At 38.9% G+C, this 22,958-nt stretch overlaps 1 long non-coding RNA gene across 2 annotated transcripts; it reads left to right on the plus strand.

Moving 5' to 3' along the window:
• Positions 1–277: 277 nt before the first annotated feature.
• LOC124277581 lies at positions 278–18,442 on the plus strand. 2 transcript variants are annotated; one of them, XR_006898865.1, is made up of 6 exons: positions 278–577; positions 1,336–1,510; positions 4,161–4,256; positions 5,952–6,070; positions 15,176–15,226; positions 17,914–18,442. It is a non-coding gene; the product is annotated as an uncharacterized LOC124277581 (long non-coding RNA). The 2 variants fall into 2 exon arrangements; XR_006898864.1 differs by lacking the exon at positions 278–577 and adding an exon at positions 620–787.
• Positions 18,443–22,958: the final 4,516 nt, after the last annotated feature.

Here is a 22,958-nt window from a genome sequence, read left to right on the forward strand (position 1 = left end):
TGAAATGCATGTTGTTTTTGCTGTGCCTGTTTATTTTAAAGCATCGTAGAGAGCCTTCAGTGCTGACTGAATCAAATGACAGCAGTGATTGGATGATTTTATGTTGTTTAAATGTGCATTCATCCAGTAATTAAAACTAACCATATTTTTTCAATGTGTAGTTGCTTCTTTTTAACCTGATGGCTTCTGCAGAATGTGTGCAGAGATATTTTCAAGTAGGTTACATTTTGGTGCGAAACTGGGGTCGGCGCTTCTCACACTCCTGTATTACTCCTCTAAGTTTTACCATGACCCGGAAGGAAAATAGGAGAATGTAGTGCCTTGTTTAAATGCACTGATTTGTCTGTGCTAATTTATTCAGGGTGACTTGTGACAGCTTAAATGAAAGATCAGACATTTTACTTTATTGCCATTTGTTTTTGTCCTCAATCTGCACATGCTATTGACTCCAGCCTTTCATGATTTGACCCCAAGTTCAAGGCTGTTTAGTGTATTTCAGCTCAAAAATTCCGGTGACCGTTGTTGACAGTGGATACAGCAAAATTGAAATGCTCGATCCAGACCGATATTTTGCTGGGTAAGTGAGAAGTAATAGGTTGGTCAGCATGCCCCAGGACAGCCTAGGACAGATATTAATTATGGTGCTCTGGCCATGGCATGTCACTGTAGATAGTAAAGTGGTCTGAGGCTATATGTACTACATGTATTGGCCGTTAACAGCCTGGTTGTTTTTAATGTTGCTTTGGAAGTTAATGGGAAAACATTTGATTTTGTGCAACATGTAAAGGTGAGTGCACATTTTAGTAATTCATACATTACATGTATATGCTTTCCTATTTATGTTTCACCATGGATACAAGTTGGCATTGTTATAGAGACTAATTTAAGGGAGTGAAGCTAGGGCTTCTTGAGTTGAATGGATTGTTTTAGTGGCCTTGATTTGAATGTAGCCTCGATTTGTGGTCTAACAGTGACAAGAGCCCACATGGTAATGGTTACCTGGCTTCTAAATTTGTTGAAACCGATGAATTGACAACAAATTAGGATAAAGTCACCACTGACACAATTTGGGTGTCTGTGTGTAAAGTCATATGATATGAGTATTGTGAGTATTAAATGTGTTCACTGCTGATGGCACAATATGTCACAAAACCCTCTTATTTTAAGTAAACAGTGTTGCATATGATCCATTCTTTCTGTTACACCCTTTTTGCATATGAATAAACTTTTTTCTCTCATGACTTTCAAACAATTATTTAGTTTCTCAAAAACTGTCTCATGGCTGTTATGGTCTTTATGATTGAACATTTAATATGATCTTGACACTATTTTCAGCTTGGAGAATGACTGATGGTGACTGGGGAGGTGTATCTTTGCACATACAGCAGAATCAGAAGCCTTCACATCCAATGTTGTGTTTCAACAAGTCGGTCTGATGTTGGCAGTGTGTGCACCCTCCTTTCACCTTGATATCCTCTACCACCTTGAACAAGTTGTGGTACTTGAACATGTAGATACATACAGTACATTTAAGTGCCCCAGTCCAGTGAAGGCTCTATCTCAAATTCCATAACTCTCTCAACCTCATCTATTAGATATTTCTGATGAATAATAATCACTTTTGGGCAGGGTAACTAATAAACTTCATAAGTTATCTGGATTTTTTTCATTTTGTTTTTCATATATGAAATTGGCAAGTCTAGCATTCTCAAAACAGCAAACAGTGAATTTGTTTTATTTCATGGAAGTATTTCAAAGTCTTAGCTTGATGAATTGATAGACTCATGTGTAATTTCGTTTCATGCTGTTGTCTCAAAGAGCTTTCATCTGTTTAAATTTCAATTTCCTGGCTTTAACAGGCATTAGGGTTCTTTGGTCAGTGTTTCACATTGCTAGGCATATTCCAACCCCTTACTTTATACTTTCTGGCAAAATTCATTATTCAGCCTTACATATGTCAGGACTTTAAAGCTGTTTCATGTGACCCTGGCCAATTTCTGGCCTGAATTCTGTGCTTTCTAACTTTGAACAATGTTTCTGATTCCTCTCCACTTAGATCACCAGCCTACATCAAAGATGCTTACACAAATGACTTTGGGGATAAATTAAAGATCAGACACTGGTGTTAGCCCTCTCATAAATGGTTTATCAAACCTGGACAGTTGTTTGTTTACATAATAAGCAATGCAGGAGTGTGTGTTGAAACAGTTTTAAACTATCTCAATCACATCAGGTCATGAATATCAAAACCATATTCTATTAATGTAGCAGACTCTGCTATGATTTGATGATGTCAGCAGAGGAAGGCAAACAACTGACCATTAATGAACAGGAAGTTGCATAGTTACTAGTTTTGAGGTTTAAAGATTTTCTGTCATTCGAAATATGATGTTGCGTGAAATTATCCCATGACACTCTTTTTTTGTGACAAATGAATAAACTCCCATGGTATCTGTATGATTATAAAACATTCTTTATTAATGCAGAAATACAATTTGCAAAACATTAATGAAATAGACATAATTTACCTCTTACAGGTCTTTCAGTGTAACAAATCTCTCTGTATCTTGTGCCATATTGACATGTTGGACAGGGAAAAGTATTGAAGCTTCATCCAATTCTTTTTAAATTTTTTTAAGTGACATGTACACATATACAGGGCATGGGGTAGCCCACTGGTTTAAGTTTGCTTCCCAGGTTCGATTCCCCAAATGGATGAAGCCCATTTCTGGTGTCCCCTGCCGTGATATTGCTGGAATATTGCTAAATGCGGCATAAAACTAAATTCACTCTCTCACTCACATGTACACATACAGTACATAAATCACAGATTTGCCTAGTGTAGATGTCTCCATTTTTTTCAACATTAAGACCTTTCTGTACGTTTAAGGGCAGCTGCAGAAGGGTCATAAGTACACATATAAACATCACATAGGAAGACAAGGCATTATTGACTTATGTAGTTTAGTGATATTTCATGCAACATGTAAGTGCATGTAAGTATCCATTTCATATTTCATATTTATAATAACCTGAAGATTACAGCAAAATATATGAAAAGGAAACACCAGCTGTTTATCACTTAAATAATTTTCTTTTGCAAACTGCTTTGGAGACTACCATATGTGAAATATTATTTAGTTGCCATGTCATTTACTCTGTTCAATGTGAGAGCATGTAAAACACATTTTGGACCAAAGGCCATTTTGGATGTATTTGACTAGGTGTGGTGAAAGTCTGACAATATAATTATGTTCACAGCTGAGTTGGCTAGATCACTGACTTTGTATGTTGGCGATTTGGTGGAGAGAGTCGGTTCAAATCCTGGATGGGACTGAACCCCAAACATGTCTAGAATGTGTATTTTACTGAGAAAGTGTAATCTTGCATATAACATGGTTTCATGTGTACAACTTTTATAAATGTGATATGTTTTGACAATTATTATGTATATTGAAGAAAGGATTTAATGGATTTGAAGGACTCGGATAATATATGTTTCTTTTCCATTTTAAAAGGCTTTATAATTATTATGATTACCATTAATACATCACTGAGATGTACTACCACTTCAACAAGTAATCCATCCTAACAGTACGTACAGAACCTAGCCTTTGTTTCTTAGTTTGAAGATAATTGTTAGTCATGTTAGTGTCTCATTTGCCCTAATTCATAATCAGCCACATATTAAGTATAGGCAGCAGCTGAACTATTTGGGTGTGATTACATCTTGATATGGTATGTTAATAATGGTGTGCATTAATATAGTGTTCAGTGACTGTTTATGTGTTTCATATGTGTTTATTATGTTATAATCTATTGTGCAGTGATATGTTCATTGTACCATACTGTCAGTATGTTTACCCAAATAAACTCTAAAGAGTAATCTTAATGCTGATGAGGCAACCACATTAAAATATGTTTTACCTCAGTTTGGTTTGTCTTATTCTTTTCATTTTTTTGTGTGGAATAACACTCCATATAGAATAAAGAGGGTCCTTGTGTGTACCTTTTGTATTGTATACATTTGTTAATAACTTTTGTAAGATGACTCAATAAATTATATAACATTATTAACATTAATCACATAATGTGAGATAAAATAGAAACAAACATATGAGGTACAATTGAACCTAATGATGGATTTTGATGCATTTCAGGCTCAACCTTCAAGAAATAGAAGCATTGGTGTTATTTCAAATGACATCACGACTGCCTTAGATTAAAACTTGAAGGAGGTGACATTCCCCAGAAAAGTAAGATTGTCAAGTTTTATCATTTTTGTAAGAAAATGAACAAGTTTGATTTACCTTTGAAAGAAATCCACAACCCTGTCCATGGAAAATACAGACTGGAAATTATTGATGGGGACAGGAAAATAGTGATTCCTCAGTCTGGACTTCATAATGTCATATCCACAAATTTACACAGCGTTTGTTGGGTTCAGGATCCGAAATTCCGAAAATATCAGAACATTGATAAACCGGTATTATGCTGAAAAATTCTTAGCAATCCGTACAGGAGTTTATTGATCAGCAGGGTGACAGGCAATTGTTATCCCAAATTTCCTAATGAAGCAAATTTGAAACCTGATATAGAAAACACCAGTGGGGCAACATACCATTGACTTTGTGGATCAACTACATAGGATCTACCTTGAGTATGGATGGGGAAATCCAAGAATACCACAATGTGACCAAGGCTCTGAGTTTAAGTGAGCAGTCAACCAATTATTAGTGGTGGTCTGATTAATTGAAATAATCGAAGATTGGTCGCAGTGACTAAATGACCAAGCAATCGAAAATGTTTTCTCATAATCGAACACAAGCAGTTTTGGAACACTTGTTTGCATTAACAATATTTTTTCACAAGGTTGGTTTGTCTGAGTCATTTTATTTACATTTCATAAGCACTACAAGCTTGTTCCAAGTCATGATTGAATTTATCTTAAAGACTCCTGGAAATTTATGTTCCTCACATACTAACCATCCTTTAAATATGTGAAGTATGAAAATGCATTTTGTGCAATTTACCCCCAAACCCAAAGAACTACATGTTTTTTTTTGTAAATTATTTTGTGCATTAACAAAGGTAACAGGAACATTTGATAAATGATCCTAACCAATTATTTTCGATGATTGATCGGTTTTAATGGACCAATGATCAATTTTAACCAATTCCCAACACTACTAATTATGCACTGAGATGGGAACAATAATTGTCATAAGTCTTAACTCACCATCCCTAATATCAGGGAAGAGTAGGAGATAAATAACAAATAATATATATGGGATCTGAAATATGATATGTAATCTATAAAGGTCATGTCCATGGTTAAGGTCACAGATGTAAAGGCATCTTCCTGATGCTTGATATGAAGGAAATTATTGTTGGTGTAAGTTGGAACATATCAACGTTAGGGCAGAGCCACAAACACAGAACAGATGTATTGGACTTGCAGGTTCCCACTCACTGGTCAGGCAATATAGGCTCAGCTTTTTTGTGAACCGTTGGTACCACCACAAACTGGTAGTAATTCATGAACACTGTATGCCATAGTCACAATCAGACAATTGACCCCACTTTTGTTAGGATTATAGAGATATTTTGCTAGTTTCATTTGCACATGCATGGCTGAAGATGTATTTGTTATTTTTCCATTGAGTGAATCAATGTATTTGACAGTTCACATCTTTCTGTCATGACACCTTAACAGGTATGCTCCTTTTTGGCAATGTTATATACTGTAGTTAGACTTTTCTGTTTTGATGTTACATTTTAACCTCAATTGTCACATAAGGCATTTTTAAGTTAAATCTCAACATCTGTGTCTATTTTGTGCATCCCTTCATGGTTACTCAGAAAACATCAGCACCTGGATGCAGTTATTATTTATATTATGGCATTAAAAACAAATGTTTGTGTGTATAAATAACTTCATATGTTTACAGGTTGTTCACCATCCCATCCCATGTTGGGTTGCCCCCCAGTCCAGATCAACAGTTTGTTGAGGAAAAGCTTGGAATTCAGTTGATGCCTATTCTTGCTGTGAAGAGGAGCAATCTGAACTGTATGCAGGGGCACTGTTGAATTTTTAGATTTAGCATTTAATAAGGCAAGTGGGCACATCTGTTATCCCATGTCATACAACAGTGCTGTATCTATATAGGTGAAAATAGATCCCCAGGAAAAAATCCCTATGTTGAGTCAGGTGACCAGGAGGTAGTCAGTCTTGGTAAACTAGTTTATGGTACAGCTGGAGTAGTCTGGGATGTTAATTATAATGCAGAGTCAATTAAAAAGAAAGGTACAGCGTCATACAAACATTAAAGGACTGATGAATGCTACATTATTATGATTATTATTATTATGAATTTATGACTTCAGTCTTTGCTGTAAAATGCAAAACTCAGTCACTGAAAAGTACCAGGGTACCATTTCTGATTCATGGCATTACAAGGTATTGAAAGCTTTAAGAGTAGGGAGTGAGTGAAAGATTTCGGTGTAGTCATTATTATGTAACTTGTGCTCATTAATGCTTTAGGATTAATGGTATGTTCTCTTATGTTTACACTTCTGGTGATTTTATGCACCATTGAAAGGGAAAAGGATGTAGATTTCTGTGCCCTCTTGTTACTCTTTGCACAAAAGCTATGATTTAAAATCAGTTTGACAAAGTGTATTCATATTGTATCTTAACATTCCCATGTTGTTTTATATATTTTTTTTATTTGTTCCCATAGTCAAAGGTATACAGTAACAACAAACACAGAAAAGGTGTAAAGATGTGATTATAATTTGTTGCTGAATATTGGCATGAGTGAATTCCATTTGAGACTTAAGACTGAATTTATCAATTTCATTGTTTCCCTTGAAAATAAAGTTTTGAATAGAAAATATCTCTTTTGATGCCATTTTATATTTAATGAATTTTGGAATTGATTTTTTTAAATTTACATAAATTGATATTTTTTTTGGCAGAGATAATGATTTGATTTAGTAATACATCATTATGTAATGTACCAAACCAAATCAAATATTTTGTAATGTTTATTTTTCATGGTAAATAGTCATTAATTGATTTCGAGATCATTCCAGAATTTTATGGTTTCACAACAGTCCTAACAAGCACAACAATTGCTCTCAGAAACATCATTGCAAACTAACGGTAGACAAATCATTGTCAGTCAGGTTCATTTTGAATAATTATATTTTAGTATAAATAACTATTTGCAGAAATGTGTATTGAAAATTCACAATCATTGAATATCATTTCCCATTTAGTACAAATCTCAAGTTTGTCATTTTTTAGAAATACACTTGTCATTAAGTAATCTTGAACCCTTTGAGGGCTTTAATATATCTCTCACGGTATGCACCATCTCTCTCTTCTACGACCATGTGTGGAAACGTGCTGTCAGCTAAGTTAAGTCAAATCTAACTGGCCTCTGACCCGCCCTGACCTCTGCCTTCACCCCGACATCAATGCCTGTCAATCATCCATCAAAGCGTGCGGCTCGCCTAAACGATCACATGACCACCTCTACTTGTCTTTCTCTTTCTTGTCGCCACGCTGTTTAAGAGAGTTTTTTGTTTGTGTTTTCTACTATGGGGAAAGCAAATCGTCACACTTCAAAGAAACGCAAACATTGTGATAGATGCAATAGTAACAATTCGGCAGCAGACCCTCATAACTCTTGCGTGGATTGCCATGAACGATGCGATTGGTCAAAACGTTGTAGTTTATGTGCTAACCTGGACGACGATGCATTCTCAGAGTATCGTCGGGTAGCTAGCAGGCGCAAGGCAGATAGAGATCCGAGGAATCCATCGGAAGGTCCATTGGAGCTGAAGTGTTCTAAATTAGATCACCAAATAAAATCTGCAATACGTTCTAAATCCAAATCTCCTAAAGAAGATTTTCTGTGCTTCAACTGTTCTGACCCCATTCGTCTAGTTCTATTACTTTGGAAGATTCGTCACCTCCACGTATTGTTGTTTTGTCTACATCTGACATACAACCTCGGCCATCCTTGTTGGTAAATGTGACTCAACGCCCTAATGGGTCGGAGGTGGCGACTACTCATACTATTACATCACAAGTGACGGTTACAGGCAGTGTGGCGCTTTCAACCAGAGCGGCGCTTACCTCGGGAATGGCACTCTCATTAAGACAGTTATATACGGGCAGAGCGCCACTTGTCACGGATCCCACGTGGCTACTCAGAGCACCGCTCTCTTCCAGTGTGGCGCTTTGGAAGGATTCGGCGCTTACTACCAGTTCGGCGCTTCCTCCCGGTGCGACGCTTACCCCTGGTATTCCCAGTTCGGCGCTTCCTCCTGGTTCGGCCCTAAACCCTTGTTTCCCCGGTTTGGCGCTTCCTCCTGGTTCGGCGCTTAACCCTTGTTTCCCCGGTTCGGCGCTTCCTCCTGGTTCGGCGCCTTAACCCTTGTTTTCTCGGTTCGGCGCTTCCTCCTGGTTCGGCACTTAACCCTTGTTTTCCCGGTTCGGCGCTTCCTCCTGGTTCGGCGCTTAACCCTTGTTTTCCCGGTTCGGCGCTTCCTCCTGGTTCGGCGCTTAACCCTTGTTTCCCCGGTTTGGCGCTTCCTCCTGGTTCGGCGCTTAATCCTTGTTTCCCCGGTTCGGCACTTCCTCCCGGTGCGACGCTTACCCCTGGTATTCCCAGTTCGGCGCTTCCTCCTGGTTCGGCGCTTAACCCTTGTTTCCCGGTTTGGCGCTTCCTCCTGGTTCGGCGCTTAACCCTTGTTTTCCCGGTTCGGGCGCTTCCTCCTGGTTCGGCGCTTAACCCTTGTTTTTTAACCCTTGTTTTCCGGTTCGGCGCTTCCTCCTGGTTCGGCGCTTAACCCTTGTTTTCCGGTTTGGCGCTTCCTCCTGGTTCGGCGCTTAACCCTTGTTTTCCCGGTTTGGCGCTTCCTCCTGGTTCGGCGCTTAACCCTTGTTTTCCCGGTTCGGCGCTTCCTCCTGGTTCGGCGCTTAACCCTTGTTTTCCCCGGTTCGGCCTCCTGGTTCGGCTGGCGCTTAACCCTTGGTATTCCCGGTTCGGCGGCTTCCTCCTGGTTCGGCGCTTAACCCTTTGTTTCCCGGTTTGGCGCTTCCTCCTGGTTCGGCGCTTAACCCTTTTGTTCCTCCTGGTTCGGCGCTTCCTCCTGGTTCGCGCTTCCTCCTGGGCGCTTTAACCCTTAACCCTTGTTTCCCGGTTTTGGCGCTTCCTCCTGGTTCGGCGCTTAACCCTTGTTTTCCCCGGTTCGGCGCTTCCTCCTGGTTCGGCGCTTAACCCTTGTTTTCCCGGTTCGGCGCTTCCTCCTGGTTCGGCGCTTAACCCTTGTTTTCCGGTTCGGCGCTTCCTCCTGGTTCGCGCTTAACTTTCCCGGTTCGGGCGCTTCCTCCTGTTTTCCTCCTGGTTCGGCGCTTAACCCTTGTTTTCCTGGTTCGGCGCTTCCTCCTGGTTCGGCGCTTAACCCTGGTATTCCTGGTTCAGTGTTTACTCCGGTTCGGCGCTTCATGGTTTTGCGTTTCCTCCCAGTGGTCCTGGTTTGACGCTTGCATCTGGTTCGACGCTTCCTTATGGTGTTCCTAGTTCGGCGCTTCCTCCCAGGATTCCCGGTTTGGCACTCACTAATGTTGGTCTTGGCTCGGCGCTTGCTCATGGTATTCACGGTTTGGCACCCCCTTCCTAGGACTCCTGGTGCGGCACTCACTCCCGGTCCAGCGCTTCATCCTGGTTCGGCGCTTCCACCCGGTTCGACGCTTGCTCCCGGTGTTCAGGGTTCGACGCTTCCTCCTGGTTCGGCATTTGCTCCTGGCGTTTCCGGTTTGACGCTCCCTACTAGTTCGACGCTTCATCATGCTGCTTTTAATTCAGCGCTCGCTCACGGCCGTCCTGGTTCGACGCTTACTCATAGCGTTATTGGATCAACGCTCACTCCAGGGATTCCTATTGCGAGTTTCACTTATGGGCCACCTGGCTCAACGCTTACTTATGGTGTTCCTGGTGCGGTACGGTCTCAAGCTGCTGGAGTGGTTCATGGTTCAACGCTTCCTCAGGTTTCAGCGTTTACCACACAAGTGCCATCATCTCATGTGGGCGTGACTCAATCAGCTGTATGTTCATCCTCGCTGCGTGACATACCTCATCTTCCCTCTGGGGCTGCTACAATTTCATCAGTTCCTTCTGCTACAGTTTCGACGGCGAGATCTGTTTTGCTGGTTTCCTGGAATCCAGTGTCTGAGGGGGCAACGTCTCAACCTATGGACTTTGATGCCTTTGTGTTGGTGGTAGCATCAGCTACAGCATCAGGAGCCAGTGTCATCTCCTGTTACTCAGTCATCAGGGATTTCGACTACGCCAGCGGTGCCTGTGCAAGAGATTCTACGTTCAACAACGCCGTCTATGTCTTCAGGAAGTATGTCTCCTTCGGATGTGAGTGTGGATGCTGTTGACTCACCTCAGCTACTTATCTGGATTGCTGATAACCTCAAGTTACAGCGTAGTACTTCAAAGGATGACATTTTATCCAGTTTTGATCTGAAGACTGGAGACTTTGCTTCTGTCATGTTCCCTCCCCGACCATGCATCACTCAGCTGACTGCGTCCCTGGATGAGGCTTTTGCTAGTTTGAGGAAGATTAAAGATGGTTTTGCTGCGCCTCGCTTCAACTTGGCATCGGCTCATGTACATGGATTGTCATCTATGATTGCCTCTCCTCCAGTAGATGATGATATCACGCTGTTGGGGACGAAACAGACAGATTATTCGCCCTTTCTGGTCGAAGACCATGAACTGATACATTAAGATGCGTCCATAAGGAAGATTATGGCTCCATTGAACTTAATGTTGACAACTACTGAAGCGGTGGTCATGTCTGTCGTACATGCTACAACCCATCAGCAAGCATACATCCGAGCAGCTATGGTGTTATTGCAGGAACAATTCCAAACCATCCTAGATCTCTTGGCTCATTTCTTCTCCTATGTCACGGCTATGAGGGGTAGAGGACCGTTACAATTTTCATCCTGGGAAGACAGATTCAGAACGGACCTGTTTCGCCCACCCTGGTCGGGCAATTCTCTGTTCAACGGGGCGATTAGGGAAGTAGCCCATCTTCCGAAGATCACGCTTCTCACATCAATATTCTGGAGTTCATGGCAGTGATTCTAGCAATCAGTCACTGGCAGAATGCTCTACAATCAACCTCTCTCATGGTCAGATCGGACAACGCAGCGGTGGTGTAGCATATCAACAGAATGGAGTCAACAGGGTCTCCACGGCTTCTACAGTGGACACAACGATTCTTCAACCTGGTGGATTCTCTCAAAATCTTGGTGCGGGCCAACCACATTCTTGGGGTGAAAAATGTCATCGCAGATGCTCTGTCTCAACCAAGTCGTCCCTCTCCAACGGAATGGAAATTACATCCCCAGGTGTTTCAGACTCTTTGCCTTCCAATGACTTTCCAACAGTAGATCTCTTTGCCACGAGGTTCAATCATCAGCTACCTCGGTTTGTGTCACCAATACCGGATCTTCTAGCTTGGGACCTGGATGCTCTGGCCATTCCGTGGGAAGATCTGAACGCTTACGCGTTTCCGCCAGTGGCCCTTCTTCCTCGCATTCTGGTGAAATTGCATGCAACTCGAAGGATAACTCTGCTTTTGGTTGCGCCCTACTGGCCGGCCAAAAGTTGGTTCATAAATCTTCAAGACTTAGCCGAACCAGATCCCGTGCCGCTCCCCAATCGACCCGATCTATTGGTTCATCCACACTCCGATCAACTCCATTGGACTCTGCTGACGCATCTACATCAATCATTAACGGCTATGGGTTATTCTTTACGTGTTGCCACTGCCATCACTACAGCTCATCGTTCTTCTACCAGGTCACTCTACGATGACAAGTGGAAAAGTTTTGAAGCTTATTGCAGGAAGAAGGGCATCTTGTCTCCTACTGGTATCCCCGCAGATGGTGGCAGAATATCTTCAACATCTCCGGACCTCCAGGAAACTTAAAGGATTTATCTAGCTGCCTCGCAGGATCGTCGAAGACTACGTAAGAGACTGTTCATCCCAATATCTACTGCCTCGACTTTGGAAGTCTCCCGTACTACCTTGGCTTTTGGGATGAGAACTACGATCCTGCGTGCCTATACCTTTGCTAACCTACCTCCGCCAGCAATGGCCAAGCCTCATGAGACCCAAGCTCTTGCGTCAACCATGGCTCTTCACAGGAATTGTTCCCTTCAGTCCATCATGGAGGGCTGTTTTTTTGGAGATCGGATACTGTGTTCTCCTCACACTACCTACGGGACCTCTCACTGACAGATGTGGAAGGACTACATCAATTCGGCCCCTTGGTTCTGGCACAGCAACTGTCTTCGGCCCGTGCTCGCAGATAAAGCAATCCTTCTTCGGTCGGTTCTGCTCTGTACATAATAAATGATATCGATGTTATCCTTATCTTGGTACTTTTTGACCTGGGTCTAGACCCTTCTCACCTAGAGAACTAGGACGTGTTGGTACTGTCACACCATGGCGAGAAGACTATGAGGCAAGTCCTGTACTACATGTAGAGAAGGTTGACATTCCGCTTACTGACCTCTACTCTTTGAGCAATCACGTCAGTGAAGTGTTGATCCCGATTACCTGTATGGTTTTCAAAGCGTTCTGCTCCTAAGTCCTTTCTCACCTTTGGTAAGTTAGGGAGATTGGTACTGAACGTTAAACTAGTTGAGCAACCGGGCTATTCCTTCTTTCACCGCCTTCCAGCGTGTGTCTGTGGGGGATAGTTTCGAAGCAGGGACTGTCCAGATTAAGGTCCTGGACTTTAATTCACTGGGGTCACCTGATAAATCGCGGGGTGGTGGGGCCTACTTGCCAAACTGCGTCCTTTTGCTTGTCAAAAGTTGCGGCTGAAAACCACATTAACTCGGGAGCGCCCACTCCTTAGAGTTTTTGTGCTGTGTAAGCCAAGGGGTTACCTGAAAAAAAACACAACAAAAAAACAACAAAAAAACCATCTCAAGTTTGGAGTTTGCATATCGGGAGTTGGTTGCTTTCTCATGGCCTCCTTGAGTTATGAGTTTTCCCGGTGGTAGTAGTAACCGGGTAATCTGCAACCCGCCTACCAACCGTGGGAGTATGCATACCGTGAGATAGGATAAGTTTAAAAATTTGAAAATTTTATTATAAATTGTATATTTATATACTTGTCCTATCACACGCGTTAGGACCCACCCGACCTGCCCCACATCACAGATTACTGGAAGCTCCAAGACGAGAATGACAAGTAGAGGTGGTCATGTGATCGTTTAGGCGAGCCGCACGCTTTGATGGATGATTGACAGGCATTGATGTCGGGGTGAAGGCAGAGGTCAAGGCGGGTCAGAGGCCAGTTAGATTTGACTCAACTTAGCTGACAGCACGTTTCCACACATGGTCGTAGAAGAGAGAGATGGTGCATACCGTGAGATAGGATAAGTATATAAATATACAATTTATTATAAAATTTTCAATTCTTTGGTAAACATTGATGTATGAATTGTAGGAAGGAATGATAACTGTATTTTTAATAACATTTTTCCAAATATCAGGTCAGATTTGAAGTAGATAGTTATAGTCTAATTGTGTCCCTCTTATTTTGTATTGTATCTTTAACTTATCAAAAGGCATAAATCCATGCTCATCACATACATCTTTTACTGTCAATAAACCCTTATCCGCCCAGTGTCTAATATAAGTGTTTTTATGATTATGATTGAGCCATAATGGTTGTGCAAGAATGTGATCAGTATTGTCAGAATCACCATTAACCTTTTTGCAATAATTGTTCCATGCTTTTAAACATCTTTCCAATAAGGGTTTTCAATGTTAAGTATTTTGTGAATATTTGCTCCATACTTGAAGATATCATTATAAGGTATATTAAAAGGATTATTGTTGGATTATTTTTTACAGTAATTATTGTCTAAGAGTGGATAATTTTAGAGCTTCAATAAATGTTTTTATATCAACCATACCCAGTCCCCCTTCAGCCTTTAATCTTTTCATTGTGATTCTTTTTATTTTATCATTATTACCATTCCAAATGAATTTGAAAAGTATCTTTTCAAGAAACTTGCTAAAGCGATCTGGAGGATTAGGCAATGAGCTTAAAATATGTACTACTTTTGAGAGGGCTAATGTTTTTATGACAGTAACCTTTCTTATCAATGTTCCCGAGGTTATATGATCAAGCTGGATTGTGTCAAATAGTTGTTTTATTTAAAGAATGTGTTATTGCCATCGATTTCAAATAGGAATCTCTCTCTCTCTCTCTCTCTCTCTCTCTCTCTCTCTCTCTCTCTCTCTCTCTCTCTCTCTCTCTCTCTCTCTCTCTCTCTCTCTCTCTCTCTCTCTCTCTCTCTCTCATAGGTAAATTTCTAATAACAAAAAATTGCACTCGACTGATTTTTATGTCACTGGATGAACATTGGTTGATGGTAACTTAGTGGTAAATAAAATCATCACTGTTTAAACAAGTTCATGGTCAGCACAGGTATGGATGGTATATAGTGCCTAAATGCAAGAGGTAATTTGTGTGTGATGAAGCATTTGTTGATATTTTGCAATTTCTAGAGCCAACAAAGAAACAGTACATATTTAACCATTTACAATGATCCACTCTTATATGAACCCATGAAGATACAGGTTAGAATTGATCTTCAGTAACCCATGCTTGTCGTAAGAGGCGACTAACAGGATCAGGTGGTCAGGTTTGCTGACTTGGTTGACACGTCATCTTATCCCAATTGGGTAGATCGATGCTCATGCTGTTGATCACTGGGTTGTCTTGTACAGACTCGATTATTCAGAGACCGCTGCCATATAGCTGGAATAGTGCTGAGTGTGGCGTAAAACTTAACTCACCTACTCACTCTTATATGTACCCTGAAATGAAAACATTGCTGATGCCTGGATTTGTACCAAAGTAGGTAAAATATCATATTTTTTCACATGTATTGTCCTAACAGACTCATTGTCAGATGCAAAAGAAGGAGAAACCCATGACAAAAAAGGTTATTACAATTTGAGACACTTTTAAGAAATATTATAATGGTAAGCATTGCTTTATGCTAAAGGAACATGTTTGCACTTGGTGATAAATAATTTTACTTTTCAGGAAGGGGAGAACAGACTCCAAACAAGAGTAGATGTGATGACACCAAGAAAGGTATTAGCTGATGGGTATAGTATATGGGACTAATAAACTCAAGATGAATCATAATTTGGTATGTAAATGCTAAGTATGAGGTTGTGTCAGTTTCTCATTTGGCTTCAGATATGGCATTTTGTCACATCATTCATTTTTCTGAAATGGTTTATTGTCTCAGTTGATAAATGCTACATTTGTACATACATTGAAGAATATTTGTGATACTCATGAAAATGTGTATGTGGGGGGGGGATACTAGAAGGTACAAACTGTAAAAGAACTGGAGCTATAGGCCTCATTTTGTGATGTTGAAATTTGGAACAAGAAGGGCAGCTAACTGCATATCTATTGCACTGTCTCAAAACCACCAAAATGAGATCAGTTTGGAAACATTTGTAAAAGAAACATGATGCAACATGTTACATCTTGGTGCAGAATAGAAAAAAGTGGATATGTAATGTCCATTTAAGGGAACGTTCATTATTTATGGCTTTTGTTACATTGCTTTATTTTATTTATTTATTTATTTATTTGTGTGTTTGTTTGTTTGTTTGTTTTGTGTGTTTGTTTGTTTGTGTGTGTGTTTGTTTGTGTGTGTGTGTGTTTGTGTGTGTTTCTTTGTTTGTTTGTGTCTGTCTCTGTGTGTGTGTGTGTCTGCCTCTGTCTGTGTGTGTCTGTCTGTCTGTGTGTGTGTCTGTGTGTGTGTGTGTGTGTGTGTGTGTGTGTGTGTGTGTGTCTGTATGTGTGTGTCTGCCTCTGTCTGTGTGTGCCTGTCTCTGTCTGGGTGTGTGTGTCTGTGTGTGTGTGTCTGTCTGTCTGTCTGTTTGTCTGTTTATTTATTCATTGTGCTTCAGAAAAGGTAGGGTAATGTAATGTCCATTTAAGGGAACGTTCATTATTTATGGCTTTTGTTACATTTTATTTTTTTATCATTTATTTATTTATTTATTTTTTTATTTATTTATTTATTTATTCATTGTGATGCTTCAGAAAAATTAGGGTAATGTAATGTCCATTTAAGGGAACGTTCATTATTTATGGCTTTTGTTACATTTTATTTATTTATTTATTTATTTATTTATTTATTTATTTATTTATTTATTTATTTATTTATTTCATTTATTTATTTATTTATTTATTTATTTATTTATTTATTTATTTATTTATTTATTTATTTATTTATTTATTTTGAAAATAAGATTGATGCTTATTTAAGTTAGGGTATAGCCATCAATTATGAAAGAATATGTTGATTAAAATGTGATTGGACTGAAATTTTATCCAAAATAATTATTCCTCTCCTGCTCAAACTACACAATTGAATTACGTTTTGACTAAGAATAACAATTCAGTTATATACCAAGATGACATTTACACATCAAGTAAGCTTTAATTACGCATAATCAGGAAGAATCCGAATGTCAAAGATTCAGACATCTTTCCAACAATTCAGATTGCTAATTGACAAAACTGAAAAAGGCCACATTAATAAGATTTTGGAATAAATGTTTTATGATTTTGAGTTTATTGTAATGAATAAACACTTCCCCTTGCCGGATACTGATAATTACAGCTAAAATCTGTTTGTTTTGTTTGTAAAGCAACTTTTACTGCATTTTAAAATTTGCCTTTTTTTTAGTTTGACTGTAACTTTTTCTAAATCTTAGTTTACAAACTTTCATCCATTCACAATAAATAACGAATGTATAGGCCACACAACAATCAATTATTACTTTCACTTTTCAAAACACCTGTTTTTAATATGGGCAATTATCCTAATCAAAATTCAATGATGTTTTCGCTTTGAAATGTTAAATGCTTGCTCTATCAAATCATAAAGGTTATTTTTTCGAAAGAGTTGAGAATTTTATTTCAGACGAAATTAATTGGTAGAAATAGAGGGTGATGCTTGTTTTATGCACAGATGTTTATTTATTTATTTATTTATTTATTTATTTATTTTATTTATTTATTGATTGATTGATTGATTGATTGATTGATTGATTGATTGATTGATTGATTGATTGATTGATTGATTGATTGATTGATTGATTGATTGATTGATTGATTGATTTTGAGGGGTGGGGGTGGTGATGATTTTAAGGGGAGGGGTCACCCATTTTCTTCTGGGAGGTAGGGGTAGTCGTGCATTTTGTACACATGTACTCAGGCAGGGCAGCAATTTTGTACATAATTATATTTAAATTATAAATATACAAATTAATGTGAAGGCGAGGGAGGGGAGGGGGCATAATTGTATTTGTACATGGGAGGGGGGTCACTTCCATTGTACATAAATTTTAAGTTACTCAGATTGTACATGCTTCTCCATAAAAATCATCAAACTCCTCTCCCTCCTCCCCCTTGTGATTTTTGTTGGACTTAAGGTTGTACTGCCAAAAGAAAATTAGCTTGCTAATGCTATTATTATCTCATTGAAACTGACTGTTGCTATTTTTTAACAAGCATAAAACATTAACTGAGTTAATGTATCTCGGTTGATGTATAACACAGTTTCCCAAATATGACCAAATATTGTGATGCAGGTACATGATATACATGTATGGTAGTTCACCTTGTCCAAGCATTCGTTCACAATGGTACAAGAATCTTATCAAAACGTCATACTTATAAAATAAAAGAAGTTGTTATCCATAAAAATTGTTCAATATAAATATAAACACTTCTATCTTTTTGTACTTCAGAGCAGCCACATATTACCTCAAGAGGTTAACCGGAATGCAAATCAACAGAATATGATGCTGACCAAGTACCAGGAAGAGGTGTCCCCATCACTGTAGATGACAAGTGATGACAGTTATCTTGATGGACTACAGGAATGATTCAAGTGCATTCATTATGCAGTTTACTGATTTGTTTGATGTATTTTGATAATTGTTCTGGCATTCTGATGTCAGCTGAGTAACACCTCCATAATGGAGACAAATTAAGGAACTTCTGTTTTGAAGCAGTAAAATAGTCTCAACAAGAATTTTTATTTATTTTGCCAGCAGAACAGAAGTTTCCATTAATTTTCCCACACAAACATTTTGTGCTTTTCTGTTCCCCATTTGTGCTTATTGTCCTGCTGAACAATTGGACCACCTTTTCAGTGACATTTTTTTTTACACTGCATGACAATGTGATTTATAAGTATGATTTGATATAGTTTGATGGTTTGATATTAGTATATGTGGCATGTAGTAAACAATGGAATAGTAAAGTTATGCCATATTTCTTGTATTTCATGATACTGGCTGTTATATTACTTTTGTGATAGTTAGTACTTAATTAAGGCTGGACATACTGGCAACTAAGTCTCTGCATGTCTGCCATGGAAGGCATGTAAAACTGTTGCCCTTTGCCAGAACGAAGGAAGTTTTATATGTGTAATTCATGATATGTGAATAATGTATGACATGTGATGTTACATCTAAATATTTAATGTGTATGCTGTTAGTCTTAGAAAAAAGAAAATTCCCCCATCTTGAAATATTCAGCTTTGTCAGTTTTTGTTGCTCCAGATTTTGCCAGATTTTGTTTCTGGAGGACATTATGTTAAATGTAGTTACCTATCATGAGTTCATACCAAATCATTTGATAAAGGTAATAATTTATAAACAAGATGTGCAGCCCACTGAAACAGTGTTGTTTCCGTAATGACTACAACACAAAGATTAATGAGATTATTCTTCATTAGTCCTGGGGAATTGTTTTGGTAAAAGACAACACAGGTTCTAAGAAGGAATTCACACATGCATAATTAAACATGACATGTGCCTTCTCCTTTCGAATGGATACCCTGTTCTTTGAAGGTTTTGGTCATGATCATTAAAGTTGATGTCAGTGTTCATGTAGCTGTAAAACATGTTTCACTTATTTTTACTCATATATGATGCAAGGTATTCCTTATTTTCATGTCTGGTTATAATTACTGCCATGTTTAATGTTAGTGCTATGTCAACATTCAAGGTGACATTTGAGGTGATTGTGAGTGAGTATGGTTTTACACCACTTTTAGCAATATTCCAGCAATATCACAACGGGGGACACCAGAAATGGGCTGTACCCATGTGGGGAATCAAAACAGGGTCTTCTGGGTGATGAGCGAACATTTTAACCACTAGCTATAGGCTAAAAAACCACACACCCCACACCCCACCCTCCCCCGAGATGATTGTGAAATGTGACTGTAATACTTGTATTTATATCATAGACTTGGTTATTGTTGGATTTTAATCAGTTGTATGGTTTTAAATTATTCTTGTAACACTTGAAAATACTTTAAGGAATGGGATGTAGGGGGATGCTTCTCTTTATGAAAGTATTTTCAAATAGCTACCTTGGTTTGTTTACTAGTTTATATTTTAACAAATATGATGGGTGTAATGTTCAATGCCATATACATGTAACCTCCACGTATTTACACATTTCATGTTGGTGAGCCAATGGCATTACTTCAATTGTTTGTAAGAGTCTTTTCAATAGACATAAAGATATGTGTGTGAACCAACTTAATGAGTTCGGTACTACATATAATTACATTTCATAGTATTCTTCTAGCCTGTCCCATTTCAAGACAGGCTGCTCTGTATTTTAGTAATAAAACATCTTTAACAAAACTCATTTCTTTTTGTCATTTTATGGGGAAATCTGACAATGGTCAGTTTTTATCTGGTCAGCTGATGCTCTACAACATTTCTGAATACACAAACAACTAACACCATGCATGTTTTGATGGATGTCTATACTTGGACAGAAAAAGTCCACTGTGACATGTTCACCTTGCACATGCTTGTCTATGTTCAGCTGCATAAACTTATGTGACGCCACAGGCATTGGTTTGACTCCCTACCCCAATGCAAATATATAAAGTTGATGCCCTTGATTGGGATGTGACTGGTATGATACTGATAGAGGCATCATAACCAACTATCTCTCATTTCACACTATTTCAAAGATGTCCCAAATGTTTAAACTTAAAAATCACATAACACATTTGCATCTTTTACCTTTAGTAAACTGTGCTAAAGGTGTCCTTGTACATTGCTTCTCATGCATACTGTATAAGCACACCTATATTTCAAGTTTAGACCAGACCAATTCTATTTCTTGTTTTATGTATCCTCCAGTTGTATTTTTTCAAGAATACGAAAAGAAATAAAAGTGAATTTTTCCCACTCAAAAAATAAAATCCTAATGTTTTTATTGGTCAAAAATGGACAAAAATATGTAAAACAAGAAATACATTGGTCTGGCCTTATTGATAAAGAACATGGCACATAACCCAAGAATTGATTACCAAACACCAAATTCAGTTCCAACAGGGAAGACCTGCAGACAACCCTCCACCCTGCTAAAAGACTGAGTATGGGTTTACACCACTTTTAGCAATATTCCAATATTATGGAAGAAGACACCAGAAATGGACTTGAAACATTGTACCGATGTGGGGAATCGAACCTGGGCCTTTGGCATGATGAGAGAACACTTTAACCACTAGGCTACCCCGACCCCACCTAAAAGAGTAGAATTCACACTCTCTCAAATTTTCTAAAGTTACACACTCATCCTGTGTGCATAGTGGTAACAAAACAGGCTCTGTCATGAGGAAGATGTATTATATATTTATTCTACAGTTTATCAATGTACTGATTGATTAAAGTAAAGTGCAATTATGACTTAACAGATTGATCAACAATCATCTAGAATGTGGGTGACACATAACAATCCCTTCCTCTGTCAAACTCTTTGAGACAATGATACATAACAGAGAGAGAGAGAGAGAGGGGGAGGGGTGTCATCAATTTTGTATACATGCACTTGGTGTGTTTTCATGAAGGAAGAGGGGTGGGGTGGGACTGTTATTCACATTGTATGTGCTTCTCCATAAAAATTATCATCACTCGATCCCAGCCCAGCTATACATTATGAACGGTCCCTTGCAAATTTTCGATCGAACTTTTAACAAACATTTGAGTATTGCTATATTTTCTTTCATATTTATAAATGGTAGTATGGAAGGAAATGCTGTTTTTGTTATGTTGTAGGGGAAAATGCACCCTCATTACACGCTATTCAACTTTACACGACTCAACAGAAGTAAAGATACTTCCGTGTTCAAGAGAGAAGAAGTGCGTACGAAACACGTATGACGTGGTCACATAAGCTCCGCCCACTCATGTTTATTTATGATTTCTGTGCACTTAAGACCTTTGTGCGTTTGACAGAAACCTTGGCAACCAAGTCAGTGTACACAGACCTGGGGGACTGAACCCGTAATCTGCAGTAGAGAACAAATATCCAAACCTCGCTGTTAACTGAGCCAAGGAGGTCTTTTTAGACCATGTGCTAATTCAAGCCTGGCCTAAAGGGATTCGGTTGGGTCATCCTTCCTTCTACTGGTTCAACATTTCTACTTGTTTGTTTGTTGTTTAACGCCACACTCAGCAATATATGGTGAGCTACATGGGGGCCAGAAAGCAGGTTTCATATTGCACGATTCGCCTTAAAGCAGGGAAATCCTAACAATGTATATGTGACAGTATGTCATAAAGCAGGAAAATATTCAGACAGGATATATTAGATAATATTGTACTTCAATATATTTTAATGAAATATGCAATATCCTTTCTATAAAATCAGCCTTTGTCTATATCAATATCACTCATTAGTCTATGCAATTGCAGTCGCATGCAATCATACAACTGCACTAATCACCTATGCCTGGAAACAATAAGCTGAATGTTATTCTCCTGAACTCTCACACAATAAACAATATAAGCATAACTCTCACTCATAACAGAGCGGCTTTTTATCACAGAACCAGCATACAAAATCTTTGTAACAATGGTTTCGAAATACGTCTTCGGAAGAGTCTAGATAACCGCGCTCGTCAACGCCCCTGAAATATGTGATGTCAATCATTGGATCATTTGGTCCAGACTCGATCATATACAGACCGCCATCATATAGCTTGAACACTGAAGCGTGCGGCGTCTAACAGCAAACGAACATATCACTGTGAGTAAATATTTCCATTTGGTTTCCAACGTCAACATATTTTTAAAAACCGGATTCGAAGCCGGTGATCATGAACAAATTTCAATCACCATCGAGGTTGAATTACCAATAGCAAAGTCCTATCATCCTTCGACAAAATGTCGTGCGGTGTCTGTGAGTCCCTAACGGTTGTCTGTGTCGTCCGTGCAAATCTACCACGTGCAAACACAAGAAAAGAGCCATCCATCTTCTCCTGTGGTCATTTGACCTAACAGTTGATTGACAATGTCATTCTGCAAGATCGATGTGGAATGGATTACTTATGTACAGGCGAGGTTTCAAAGGGCGTTACTCTCACGATAGGCGAACTGTCACAATACGCCCCTCGAAACACATTCGTCATTCCATACAAGATTTAATATCTGCGTATCACGATAAGATAAAGGCTAGGATTTGAACGCCAGGCTTGTGCCACTGGAACATAAGCGAGAGACATTCACACTACTGTTAGTTTTGTTTCTTTAAAATAACGCGGCGAATTCGGAAAAAACAGCTGCAGTTGAGAACTGAAAACCCCAGAATATGTAAAACTTTTTGTTTAAAATATATAGTTGTTCTTTGCTTCAGTTATAGACATTTTAGCCACGTGTTTCCATATTACTAACATAAGATATTGCTAACATCAGATTACATTAAACTATAAACTATAATATTTTCCATGCATATTTACGCCTTGGTAATATTCTTA

The sequence above is a fragment of the Haliotis rubra genome, unplaced genomic scaffold, assembly GCF_003918875.1.
Source record: "Haliotis rubra isolate DU_JTF1 unplaced genomic scaffold, ASM391887v1 Scf2238, whole genome shotgun sequence".
Classification (NCBI taxonomy): Eukaryota; Metazoa; Mollusca; class Gastropoda; order Lepetellida; family Haliotidae; genus Haliotis; species Haliotis rubra.